The sequence below is a fragment of the Caloenas nicobarica genome, chromosome 16 (genome assembly GCF_036013445.1).
Source record: "Caloenas nicobarica isolate bCalNic1 chromosome 16, bCalNic1.hap1, whole genome shotgun sequence".
NCBI classification, from domain to species: Eukaryota; Metazoa; Chordata; class Aves; order Columbiformes; family Columbidae; genus Caloenas; species Caloenas nicobarica.
In genome coordinates, this window is record NC_088260.1 from 5178409 (window position 1) to 5191953 (window position 13545).

The following is a 13545-nucleotide window of genomic DNA, read 5'->3' on the forward strand; positions in this document are numbered from 1 at the left end:
TTGCAGGGATGGCTGTGTCAACCTCCTTCCTCCCCATCTCCCTCCCCCGTGCGAATTGCTCCTGCTGTCCGTGCCGGATTCCTCCTGCCGACAGTTATATTGCAATATTCATAACGACTTATTGCCGCGGTGGGGCCAGAGCGGAGCTCGTGAGGGCGATAAAGCAAAGGGCTTGTGATCCCAGCACACCTTAGATCTGCTGGGAGGAAGGAGATCAGAGGACGCAGACTCCACACAAACCTCCAGCGCTCGCCCTTGCAAAACGCGGCTTCGACGCTCGACTTTGCCGAGCCAGCGCTACGCTAATCTTAGTCACGCTGGTGTAAGCCCGAAGTAACCCTGTTGAAGACAATGGAGTTACTTTAGATCTGCTTCAACGTAACGGCATTTACAGATTTACATCTATTTTTGTGCTGCGCCTTCCCAGGGAACAGCCAACCCCCCCCCGCTCTTTGGCACTCAATGTTTTCTTTCTCTTTCAAATCCTTTCTAATTCTGCCGGGCAAGTTGCTCTCTTGGACTTAGCCGAATTATTTAAAAAAGGGAAATTGCGTTTCCAGAGGAACCTTCCTGGCCTTGTTTTCCTTGCTGGAAATCTCTTCATCTTATCTCATCCTTCAGCTGTTACCCCCTCTCCAGGGACGTGTCCTGCGAGGATCTGAGCACCTTTGGTGGGTGCTGAGTCCCTTTCATTCCCGTTAATGCTCTGGAAATGGGGCGGAAGGGGAGAGCTCAGCACCTTCCAGGGCATGACAGAGGAGATGTACTCGGGAATTCACTGGAAACGCCATATTCTGGAAGGCGAAGAATGGTTCTCACTTGCTGAACCACATCAGGCGAGGTCCAAAGCACCGTCAATTCTTGTTAAAAGAGCTGTAGCCAAGAGGGCAGGAGAGAAGTGACAGATAAAGGCGAATCTGTTGAGGCTCCATCATCACCTCGATAACCAGCGTGTCTTGCAGCAGCTCCGTGTCGCGACAGCAGCCGCCGGCGCTCGGTGTCTTGTTCGGAGGGGGCTGTATTTTTGCACAGGGCCTTTTGCATCTACATAAAAAATAAGGGCCCTTCTGTGGCAGCAGTAAACTCTGTGATGAGCCAGAGCTATTAAAATGCCACCGCGAAATTATCTTTTTAATAAGCTAACTTTGCTGGAAATAACGAGCCTCGCCCCACAGCAGCTTCTCTGATTAGAAAAGGGACCAAGCCAAGGTGTTCTAAACATCCTGAAACTATTTTGTTCTCCGGTGTTGCTCACAACAATGATTTATTTCTAGAGGGGGAACAATCAGGGAAATCCCTTTGTCCTTAAACTCTGCACACAGGCTTGAAGCATTCAATAGTTTCAAAGCTTACAGTTCATATGTTTTCCCCTTCTTTCTATTTGTCTACAATTTGCATTCTAGTTTGCTAAATACACAATGATGTATGGTTTGTCTCGCTCGCAGCTCTGAGACCTTTGTGTCTTCCTTTCCTCTCCCAAAATGCCACAAATAAATCACTGCTTTGGTAACATTCCTTGGAAGCCTCCATGTAAAATATCTTTCCCCACTGATTTGTCCCCACTCTCTCACGCGCATGCCACTTTTTTTTATTGTACGGTTGCTCATAATCCAGCTATGTTTTAAAAAACAAAAAACAAACCTGCCTACCTACGGGAGCAAAATAAGGAGCGTTTCATTATTATTCTGTATATATATATGCATAATATATGCACACACATATATATGCTGTGTGTATAATATAATATGTAGATACACACACATGCATGTGTATATATATGCAGATAATAATGAAATGCTCCTTATTTTATCCCTATATGTAGGTGGATCCTAAGAAATGCGAGTCACCCACACTTCCCCTCGCCTTAGATTACATATTTGCTAAGTCGGTGAAATTCAATGTGTTTGTGTACATTTGAAACAAAGATCTCCACAGGCTGTTCAAACACTGCAAAAACAAGAACCGCTGACTCGTGGGTCAAATGTTATTTTTCCTAACACGATACACAGCCGTGATTTAAATGTTTTCATAACTCCTACTGTTTGCATCCAGATTTCCTTGTGTTACAATCAAGATAAAGCTTTTATGCATGCTTCTTGCCTCTGGTGTCTAAAATAATTTGCTGACCCTCAAATTTCAGATGCTGCGGAGTTTTGGGGGGAGACGGTGTCAATTTGTTGGACAAAAGACGAGCAGCTGGAACACGCTGCAAGGCTCATTGGAAGATGTCGGGGTCCGTGTCCTGTTTGGAAGGGATTTGATGACGCACGGGCAGGTGTTTTCTTAGTGTCGGATTTTATTTACAAAACACACAGCGCAACCATCTCCCTCCAGCACCAAAACCTGCAAACGTGGCGAGGAGCTCAGGGCTGGACGCTGCGCCAGAGCCTCCAGCTTCACCTTGGGGCTCACCAAGGACTCCAACCATGTGCAGAAGCTGAATGAAACCCCATCCGCAGACACGTAGCAGCAAGATCCCTGCCAGAGACATTAGTTACACGCTCTCTGCTCGCCGTTGTACCTTACACACCGCAGCCAGGCCTTGATTTCCACTGAGCCGAACGTTTTGCAGTCTCAACAGCTGGTTTCCATCTGAAAACTCCCACCAACAGAAGCCGTCAACAACGACAAGTCCATCTCAAGTTTAAAATCACATTTTTGATTAAAAATGTTAAAGGATTCTGCTCAAAAAAATCTCAAGATGGGCTCTTTTGACATGGGAGAAATGTAATTTGCCATTCCTCCTCTCCTACTTCTTTTTATTTTAAATTTTTTTTTTTTTTGGTAAAAGTTGATGTACTTCACGGGTTTCTGCTGAAAGGTGTTTTCTAATGGAAAAATGTTCTGTTGGTGAGTTTTGGAAGGTTCATACTGGCAAAAATGCTACCAATAAAATCCTTCTCATATAGAAATGACCTGAGTTGCTTTTTTTTTTTTCCTAACATAGTAGTGACCACAACAGGATTTTTCCTGCTATAGCTATTTAGATTAAGAAAACAGCACATTCCTCTTGCTGAATTTTTTACACGGATCCGACTTTCAAGGCTAGACCAGACACAAGAGAACTACTCAACTGATGTGTCCTGCCCCCGTTGAGCATCCCTGGGCAAGCGTGGCAGGGATCTGCTCCATCGCTTAGAAAAAGAGGAGAAATGGGGCTAGAGGAGACTTTGTCCTACTTTAAGTGGAGAACAGCCGTAGCGGATCAGTTGACGCTGCTTTGGCAAGGAGTGGAGCCCCCGGCTTCCCCTTTTCCGTCAGGAATCTCTACACTCCGCCAAAACCCGAGTTTCATAACCGGCTCAAAAGCTCTTGCAGGTTTTCACGGGGCTCAGCTGAGCTGATCATGGAGCGGGAGAGAAAAAATGTACATGGCAGCCAGTGTTGCATATCCAGCAAGGGGCTTTTCAGCACTTCTTCAGCTGGTTCATGGTGGGACAAGCGTAATTTTGCCTTTTCTCGTTGCTGGGCGAGGGGAGAGGTGTTGGGGAGCAGCGCGGCTCTCGGCACGGCTACCTCGGTCTGCTGGGATGGGGCTACAGAGGGTGTCATGGTTGAGACGGACAAACGACAAGAGGGCTGGGAATCGTCCTGTGGTTTGGAACATACCTTGCAAGATGGGGAGAGGCAACGGCTTCTCAGAAAGACTGAGATATTTTTGTGTAGCTTTGGCTTCATGTGGTGGCTTGAAGAAAGCACTTGGTGGATGGTCATCGTTGCATTGGCCAGAAATGCCGGTTTGCAGCCCAGGACACGGCCGGCTTCTTTGCTTCCTCTGATTTTACCCCAGTGTGACTCTGCTTCATGGATGAGCTGCTTCTCTAATTAAAACTGATGAAAAAGGAGGACCAGGAGGGCTGCCGGGGGAGTGAGAAAGTGGAAATAAGATGAAGGTCTCTCGATTTGCTGTCGGTCAGACGGCTGCTGTGTCTCTGCGGACCCCAGTGAGAGCCACATCACTGAACACAAGATGCAGGAGCAAGAAAGAGAGCCTCCACGCACCCTGGGGATCCCAAATTCCACTGGGGATTTTGAAATGTGGAGAAAATACGTGGGAAATCCCACCTGCAGGTGCCTGCAGGCCTCTCGAAGGCTGGTGCACCGAAGCCTTCCCAGGCCTGGGACAGGGAACAAATGTTCAGAGGGCAGTGGCTTTGCTGGGCCAGGTTTTATTTTCCCTTGTGCTCCTGAAAATCCAGAACAATCCCACTGATGGCTCTCGGGCACCTGGAGTTTCTGCTTACATGCAGCGTTTGGAAACGTGGTCCACTGTGGAAGTAGCTGCCACGTGTGCCTGTTTATTTGTTTCTGTTCTCACCTCCTCCTTGCTGCTCGCTGCAAGCAAGCCTGGCAGATTTTCAGGAGCTGGGCTGCTCCTACATAATGTTGCACCAAAATCGGTACAAAAAGATTCGGAGGAATCTGTGGCTGGATTCACCTTTGATCCCTGGATTCCCTTCTGGTTTGTCTGCACAGCTTGTAGGCTTGAAACCGATTTAACTCTGAAATCCTCAGCCTGAGTCGCACTGAGCTGTGTCCTCGGCTCCACAGACCTGCACCCGTGTCCAAGGGGATGCTGTGGGGTGGGCAGCGTTCACTGCAGCACCCACGGGGCTTTGGGTGCTGGTGTGAGCTGGTTTAAAGCAAACGTGACCTGGGCAGCTGCAGTCGCATCCCCAGATCGCAGCACAGACAGACCCGAAGCGACAAAGCTGGGCTCGTTCCCACACCAGCCTCCAGCCTCTGGTGGTAAATCACCAGGGTTTTGGTTTGGTCATGGTGATAAATCTAAGGGCTGCAAATGGTAGTGTACACAATAGTGGTTTTTCGCCAATAAATAGGGCTTTTACGTCAATGTTTCCATACGCACCTATGCTGTCAGGTGACAGGTGAGACGGGAAAGTCAGAAACATTAATCTGCGGAGAAAAGGGAGCCCTGGAAACTTGCCACTTTTGTCCGAGTCTCTGCTCTCCGGGAACTTGATTTTCTCTTTCTTTCCCACCATGTTTTACTTCACGTGATTTCTGTGCCTTTTAAAAATAGATGCCTTGGAGCAGGGAAGAGACATGCCATGAAAGGCCCTACAGACTGGGTGAGGATCAGACCGAACCTTCTCGCGGCACCTCCTGATGCTCTCAGTGATTCAGCACATGCAACTTGCCCAAACCTGCTGCAGGGATGGGTCCCCTCCCATTGCTCAAGAGAAGGAAAAGCAATTTTGAGGCCAAGAGGCAGTATTTTAGAAGGAAAGTAGTTTGTGAAAGAGCTAATCTTGCTGCAAATTTAACTTTTCTGAGACGAGGTTTCTAAGATGGGGATGCTTCACCCCAGCTCCTGCCTCAGTGACCCCTCATCTGCCGAGCTGTCCTGCCTTTGACACATCTCCCAACGAAACCTCAAACAAGTGTTGGGTATATTTTTTTCTCGGTAGCATGTAGGTCACTGGAGAGCCTTAGGGACCTGACAGCTGACATTCATCCTTGATTTCAAATCCGTGCGTCAAACTTTCTGGAGGCGATAGGAGTATAGGAGTGCAGTCGCTGGTGAGACCGATTTGCCTTTTGTGTGGCTTCAATTAAATGTCTTTCTCAGCATGGGATAGTTTCCAGATCTTTTTTTTTTTTTTTGATAAAATAAACTCTTTTATTTAGATATATATAGAAAAAGTCCCACCTGGCTTTTTGGAAGGGTTTCAGCTGGAATGTAACACATCCCATATTCTTCTATAAAAAGGTGAGCTGTATTTCTCACAGCTGAACTTTTCTGCCTTTTATAGCTGCGATTTGGCACACGCGAGGTGTGAGCGGCGGCAAGGTCGCTGCCCTTCCCCGGCCGAGGAAGGAAAGTCGCGGCACATGCTGGGACCAGTGATATGGGGACAGCTGCTGAGGACAAGCATGGAGGGGGACACGAGCTGTGGGGCTGAACCTCAGACCTGCTCATCACTGGGGTCTGCGCAGGAGCGCTGGGGTGACTCGGGGACCCTGGGAGATGTGTGTCCTGGCCGCTGCCCTGCCGATGGGACGCCTTCACAGCCGTGACCTCCATGGACCTGCTCCTTCTCCCAGCCTTTTATTTGCTTTGTATTCACCATCTCTCTCTATTTTAACATCAGTGTGAGCACAGGCAACAGGTTTAAACAAGGCAAACAGCCACCGCTTCCTCTGTTTTCTTTCTTCCTGCACCTTTTTAAATCTTGGTTGCTCAAATGACATTTTCCAGACCTGGGTGTCCTCCCCGTCGTGAGCCGTGCTGCCTGATGTGCCCTGCGCTGTGACCGGGTGCTTTGGTCCCTGCTGACAAGGAGGTAGAAAGCAGCAGCTCTTCACTGCAGTGTTACATTGCTCGGCTACAGATGCATTTTAATTTAATTATTTAATAACTTTAAATCAAGATTACACACTTATTTTTACTTTTACCAAGGGTGCACGTTGCAGTCTCTTCCCAGCCCCAGCCGGTGAAGCGACCTGTCCCATCTTACCCAGACTTGCTCCTTCCAGCAGCATCAGCGGTGCCAGAAACACTCCAGGAGCTGCAGCATCTCAGCCCAGGAGTAACATTTGCATGAGAAAGAGGGAACCGGTGAAGAAATAAAGTCCAAAGGCTGAGTGGAGTGAGTCACTTGGTGAAACTGCGGTACCTCTGCTGAATTCCCTGGGGCTTAAAACCAGGGCGCAAGGAGGGGCTGGAAATCCCAGGGTTGCAAGCGACCAGGTTGATGAGAACATACTTGATCCTTGTGGGCCAACGAGTTTGTTTCTGTTTGATGTTTTTTATTGTGGTCTGATTAATATGGCAATTGTCCTGTGTGCTCAGGCTGGGTGACCGTGCACCCCTGCACTGATCTGGAAATGTATTTCAGGCTGCGGGGTGTCCCCGGCTCCCCGGGGTTGCAGCAGGAGCACAAAGTGATGCTTTAAATCTCCTGCTCACTCCTCCGAGGTTCTCCCAAGCACAGCTTTTAAATGCTGTGCCAGCAACCGCTTGATTAATTAATGCTTGTTTGTTTGATGAAGATATTTGGTGATGCGAATGAAACTCACCTCCCAGGGTGGAGACGGTCTCATGCACTGAAAAGGGCTGGACGTGTATTTTTAGTAAAACACTATTTTCAGCTCAGGATTTGAAGTTTCTGGTCATTTCCTTGTCCCTTTCTGAGTCACACACCACGTCCTCTCTGTTGTTTATTGCAGATGTTGAAGGTTACAATAACGTGGGAGTTAAGTGCTCGGCTTTTGGAGGGAGAAGAAGAGAGGAGCAGGACGAGCTCTCTCTGCTCATCGGCACCAGGCACCTGAACTTATGGCAAAACTTCAGGGAGCGTCAGTTTGTGTATATTATTATAGAAATAATGTATTGGAAAAGGCATGTGGCAGGGTTTAAGGCCATTCCACATTATTGCTCGGCTCAGCCGAAAGAGGTGAGGGATCAGCGCCATTGTCCTGGCCTGGATATGAGCACAGCAGGGCTGTCTGTCCGTCCGTCTGTCCATCTGCCTGTCCAGCCAGGGCTCCTGTGGCTGGTCCCAGGCCCCCGAAGCCGCAGGCTTGTGGGGTGGGTGAGCACTGGGTGTGTGAGCCAGGGTGCCCTCCTCTACTGCCACTTCAGCAAATATTCCTTAATGTGGCTTCTCGCCTCTGCCTGCAGGCAAGGATTTAAGCCAGAAATGCTGTCAGTCTTGTTTGTCCTGCCAGCATCAGCTCACCTTGGAGGTGTCACCTGCAATGGTGCTTAACCCATGTTGCATCTCCCGAGTGTCCCCAGGGGGATGCTGGTACCTGTCAGAGCTGTTATCCTAAAAGCTGGTACCCTGGTGTTTCCCTCCTCACCCTTATACTCCAAATTTCCAAACTCTTCATCAGTCAATAGATGTTCAAAGCACCGAGAAGCTTCAACCCAGGGATGAGACAGGGATCTGTGAGCTGCTGGCACGCTGGGCTAGTGCTGCGGTGCCAAAAGGGAGCAATGCGGTTGTGGTTGGGTCCCCTGGCAGGACCAGCTGTATCCAGGAGGATGCTCTCTGCCAGAGCAGGGGAGCTGCTGGAAAATCTCCCTCCCAAGCTCAGCAGCACCAGTTGGCTGCAGGCGGCAGGAGCAGGATGAGCTCTCCCCATTAGGACACGTGCTCTTCCCGCTCCAGTGGCTCCGAGCTCCACTTGCCGTCGCTCAGAGAAAGGGGACGTGTGTAGGGATGAGTGTGTGTGCCAATGCGGGACCTTCCCAAAGCATCAGGCTCTTGCAGATCCAGAGAGGACCAGACAGGCTGTCAGGAGCCCTGAGCATCAAATCCGCTGTGCAGCCTCCAGAGCCTCAGGGTTGGGTTTCTTCTCCCTGGGGGTGCAGCCCCGGGTGTAAAGCCCCTGTTTCCAATGCTGCATTGCCTTACCCACTACCAGCCTTGGGGACACCAGTGTGTTCCAGAGGGATGGGTGGATCTCCCTGCAGAGCCCAGCTGGGCAGCGGTGCCTGGCTGCCCTCCCTCCCCATCTCCCCCTGGGGTTTTCTGAGCCCATTGGACCATTTTACAACCCAAAAGAGGATTTCCCCCTGGCGAGGGCTGCATCTGTGGAGTGTCCAGCTACCTCCTTTCTTCCTCTTGCAGGAACAAAAAAATTGACATTTTGGAGCTGACAAGAGTGTTTATTGCTTAAGAGACAGTGTGGTGGCCTGGGACTGGGGGATGGCACACCGTGGGGTTTTAAAACCACAGATGAGTGCCCGATGGGATATTTTGCCAGCTCAGAAGGACATGGGAGAGGACTCTGTGCTGAACCAGGGAATACACTGCACGGGCAGGTTTCTAGAAGCAGCACAAATTGAGCTGGTAAATTATAAAATGCCACACTTGAGGTCTGTTATATAACGTCCCTTTACAGAACCTGGGAGCTAAATATAAAAGAGAATTACATTTTGGGCTGGTGTAAAATGATGCTCCAGAACAGGTTTGTGTGGGAAGAAGCACTTTGCAGCGCTGCAAGAATCGGAAAGGCTTTTGGGACTCTGGGTTTGCTCCCGCCTCCATCACTTGTTTTCTCTGCAACCTTGTGAAAAGCGTTTACTCCCCGGATCTCAGTTTCCCTCTCTTTAAATCAGGAACAATAAAACCTTAACTTCCTTGCAGCTGCGTTGTCAAGATTAATTCATCTTTGCAAAGTGACCTGAGAATCTATAGAAACCCGAACAGTGTATCATTATCCTGATCTAAACTGGGTGTATAATATCAGTGGGCCAAACTTCCCTCCCACACTGGAGGAGAAGGGGTTGTGTCAGCATAGCTGAGAAAAAAATTCCAGTCACCATTCCTAACCAAAAAGTCCAGAAGAGAAAAGCCTTTCTGGGCTGAGATTGTTTTGTTTTCCTTGAGGAAATTCCCCCCTTCATTAGCTTCAAGCAGAAGGATCAGCTCCCACACAAATCGGCTCATGCTGAAGTGTGGAGGGGGTTAATGGGAGCTCATCCTTCCCCTCTGGATGGTATTAGTGACACTGGGCTCCTGCAGGACCTGCTGCCACCATCACCAGCTCCTGCCCCTTGCAGGTGACAAAGCCAGGAGCATCTCCTGTGGGAAACGCAAACAGCAGCGGAGCAAAGTAGAAATGCAGAGAGATGCTGTGTGTGATACGATGTGTATGTGATATGTTCGTGGCATGATCCAGCCTGCTTCGCAATGTTTTTGGCCATTTTGGCCTCCTTCAGCTCCTGCCCTCTTTCTCTTCAGCTCTAATTTCACCACCAAGCCCAGCGTGGTCCCCAGCGTCCTGCCCTGCTCGGAGGATGCTCATCCTGTCCCTGTTCTCCGTGAAACGCTGGGAACAGCCCAGCCTGGCTTCCTTCTCCTCCCTCTCTGCACTCAGAGTGAAGGTTGCAGCTGCTGGGCAGTCACAGAAAAGCTCGGTGGATTTTCAGGTCAGGTTTGATTGCTCAGTTTGGGGGCCCAGGGGATCCAGGTACAGCCTGAAGGATGTCGGAGGAACGCTTGGCAGGGGATGGCACTGCTGCAGCCTTGCTCCCACGGTGATGGAGGAATGCAAAGATTAATCTAGGCTCAGCCTAGTTCAGCTTCTCCCTCAGCCTAGAGAGAGCAAGGTGCAGCTAATGGAGGGTTCCCCAGCCAGGGGGACCAGGGAGCAGCTCTCCTGGGCTCACGTCGCTGCTGATTTCCCCTGTGGAGGTGGCTCATGCCCCATTCAGGGGTTGCCTGCAGAGAGAGGGGGAGACCACTGCACCCCCTGTCTTTTGCTAGGATGCAGGTGATGCAGAGCATCGTGGTCCCTAAGCAGAAGCCAAAATGGGGATGTAGGAGCTCCGGGAAACCTCTTCACCCGCCTTGCAGCCCTCCCCACTGTGCAGCACCTGTCAGGAGCTGTGTTCTGCAGTTCGTGCTGGGCTGCAGAGCCGGGACCTGGCCAAAGTGGATGTGCAGCCCCTCCAGGTATAGTGTGTTGTTTCTTAAAACCACCTGATCAGCAAGGCCTGATCCTGCGCCTGTGAAATCCATCTGAATCACTGGAAAAAATGGTTTCTGACAGGATGGAGATTTGCAGGGGAGTTGCCAAGCAACTGGCACAGCTCTGCCACCTCCTGCTCCTCTCCTCCCTCTGAGCAGTGAGCAGGCAGGGGATGGCTGCATCCCTGAGTGCCTGCATCCCCGCATCCCTGCGTCCTTGCGTCTCTGTGTCCTTGCATCCCCACATCCCTTCATCCTTGCTTCCATGCATCCCTGCATCCCTGCATCCCTGGCTGTGCCACCCTGCCTCCACTTGTCCATGGAGGTACGGCCGGGAAGGGCAGGGACCACTTGCTGCTGGTGGGACGGGACACTCCTGGCAGGTGGGGACAAGCACTCCTGCACGCCCGACCCATGGAAAATCACCATCAGCAGCAGGGTTAGAAACAGGGTCTCTCTTCCAACCCATCTCCAAACTGTGCAGCTTCCTTTTGAACTAGTCCCAGCAATGTGTGCTAACACACTGAGCAAAACACCCAGGGGGACTCATTATAACCCAACTTTTATTAGTGTCATCTCTGCATTTCCTTGGGAGTCGCTTCAGATTTACACTGTTGAGAGAAATATGCAGCCCAAACCCTTGGGATTTTCTTTTTTAAAGCTTTAATTTAAATAAATTCTTGAGTAACAATTGCCTGTTACAAAAATCAGCTGATGTCCCTTGTAAGGCCTTGGACCTCTGGCGAGGGGCATAAAGCAATGGCTGTCAGGAGAGGAGGCAGCTGATAGTTCTGATCTTGCAAAAGATCAGTTGCTGAGTGGCAAAAAACAGCAAATCCAGCCAGCTCACAGAAATGGCAAATGGACCAGGCTGTTCAGAACAATCTGTTCCTTCTCCAGAGAAGGACTCGGTGCTGGCAGTGGGCTGGGAAAGCGGCTATTCTCGGCGTTGAGCTGGTCTGAAATTCTGCTTCAGAAAAATGGCAGGGCCAAGAACAGGGTAATTACAAGGACACATGTCCTAAATCAAAGAAAAAGGCTGTGAGTGGCTTTGCTGGGCTGACTCTTTTATTTGTGCTGAAGGAGCCCGTCTCTGCCTCGTCCCACGGACCTGCTCGCTGCCGTGTCCACGGCTTTCTGCTGCGGCAGGGAAACCCTGCCGATCCACCTCGGGTCGTTTGTGCACTTCACCATCTCCCACCATCATCTACTTAATCGGATATTGTCACTGAGCCAGAAGAAAAACAGTTAATACACCCAGTTTCTTGCCTGGTGCCACAGTTGCTGATGGAAGAGGACATTGCAGAGTACCCAAACCTCTTCCATAAAGCCAAAAGTGGGGAGACAGAAAGGTCTGGGAGTGTACAGATCAACATGGTGCCAGGCTGGACCTGGGGTGCAATTCCTCCAGGCAGATTTATTTCCATTGTCCTGCTTTCCTTGGGGCTTGTGAGCTCCCCGAGGATCCTCTCCTCTTGTGCCCTACCCAGGGATCAAGTGGCTCTCATCTGATTTGGAAAATTAGAAGATAAAATGAATGCAGATGGTTCAGAACACCCATACAGCAATTTAATTAATTGCCTTTAAATGTTAATTCAAAATAGTTTCCCTGAGTGATCTTGTATAAGCAAATCCTCAAGCTGCCTTAAAGCACTTCCAGAGCATCTTCAACTAACAAAGTATTCTTAGTCCTGATCAAGAGCATTGCACGGGATGTTTAATTGGAAATAGCTCTTGTAAACCAGGCTGTACCCACTGCACTCTCCTGTGCTGCCCAGCTCTGCCCTGGGGGGTCACAGGAAAGGAGCCCTCCCATGATGTGCGGCTTTCCCAGCCCCAATCACCGTCTCACCCCTCTCCCCAGTGCTCTCCAGCCGTGTCTGGCACGGAGGGTTTCCAGCACAGCATCTGGACCTGCCAACAAGCTTCCCTGGGGGAGAACAGGAGCTGAGAGGTCACGGTAGGAGTTTATCAGCTCGGCTTAGCCACAGCCAAGCGTCTCGCCGGACCTTCCGACCTCTTGCATCGCATAACCCAGGCCTGGGCAAGGCCGCCTCCTGCTTGGGTTTTGTGCTGTAAAATGGCCGCGTCCCTCCAAAACTGCTGCAGGATCAGCTACCCTGCTAAGAACATTACTTTGTGCAGCTTTGCCTAAATCACAGGAAAAAAAACCCACGAACTCCACACAGAGAAACCTCGTGCCTAGTCAGGCAGCTTCTGTGATGGCTCCGTCCTCGAGTCCTCTGTCCTCTTGCTTTAGCTAAAACCTTCCCGCAGCGTATGAGTCCTTGCTACATGCCAGGTTTGACCTCAGGCCAGTGAAATTTTCTGAGGTCTTTTCTTGCTTTCAGATGGCAGCACGTCCTCAGCTATTTTGCTTCTGCATTTTCCCACCTGCGGCGGCAGCTTTCGAGCAGTAATTCAGCACCAGGTACCTGCTGCAGTCAAAGGCATCTGTAAATTAGCGCATAAAGATGAAGCAAATCCATGTTATTAGGCCCTGTCAGAGGGGCTGAGCCTGCAGTGGGAAAGAGTTTTACTTTCCCAAACTCGAGGCCTGGGGAACTTGGTCCTAAAATGACCCTTTAAAAAATACCAAGCGATGCCACGAAGGAGTCACTTTGCTGCTGGAAATCACGTTTCGCTTGGTGTCAGCAATTCATAAGAAACCCATCTGCAGGAAATTATGATGACAAGTTCCTCTGAGCGAAGAGGAATTACAGCTGTAATTCCTCATTGCTGTAATAATGAAGGAGGCAGAGAGCAGCCTCCTTTCTCCTTATTTAATACCCATTACTCTTAAAACTCGTAGCCTTGTGTCCATACAGGCTTGTCTCAGTCCCATCCTGCTACCTAGAGACCATTTCTGCTGCACTTGTAAGAAAAACACACCCAGAGGTGAAAATCAGCTACTTCTGTGCTATTTTGTTATCTGTAATGATGGATACGCACTTGTTATTTCTACACTGTAATTTTTCAATGTGAGGAGGATGTCCTGCTGCAGGCTAGTAGAGTGTCTGGCATATTTGGCTCCATTTTCTTGAGATTTTACGTGTTAAATAAGGGAAACAGCATCAGAAATTTGCAGTGTTGTTTC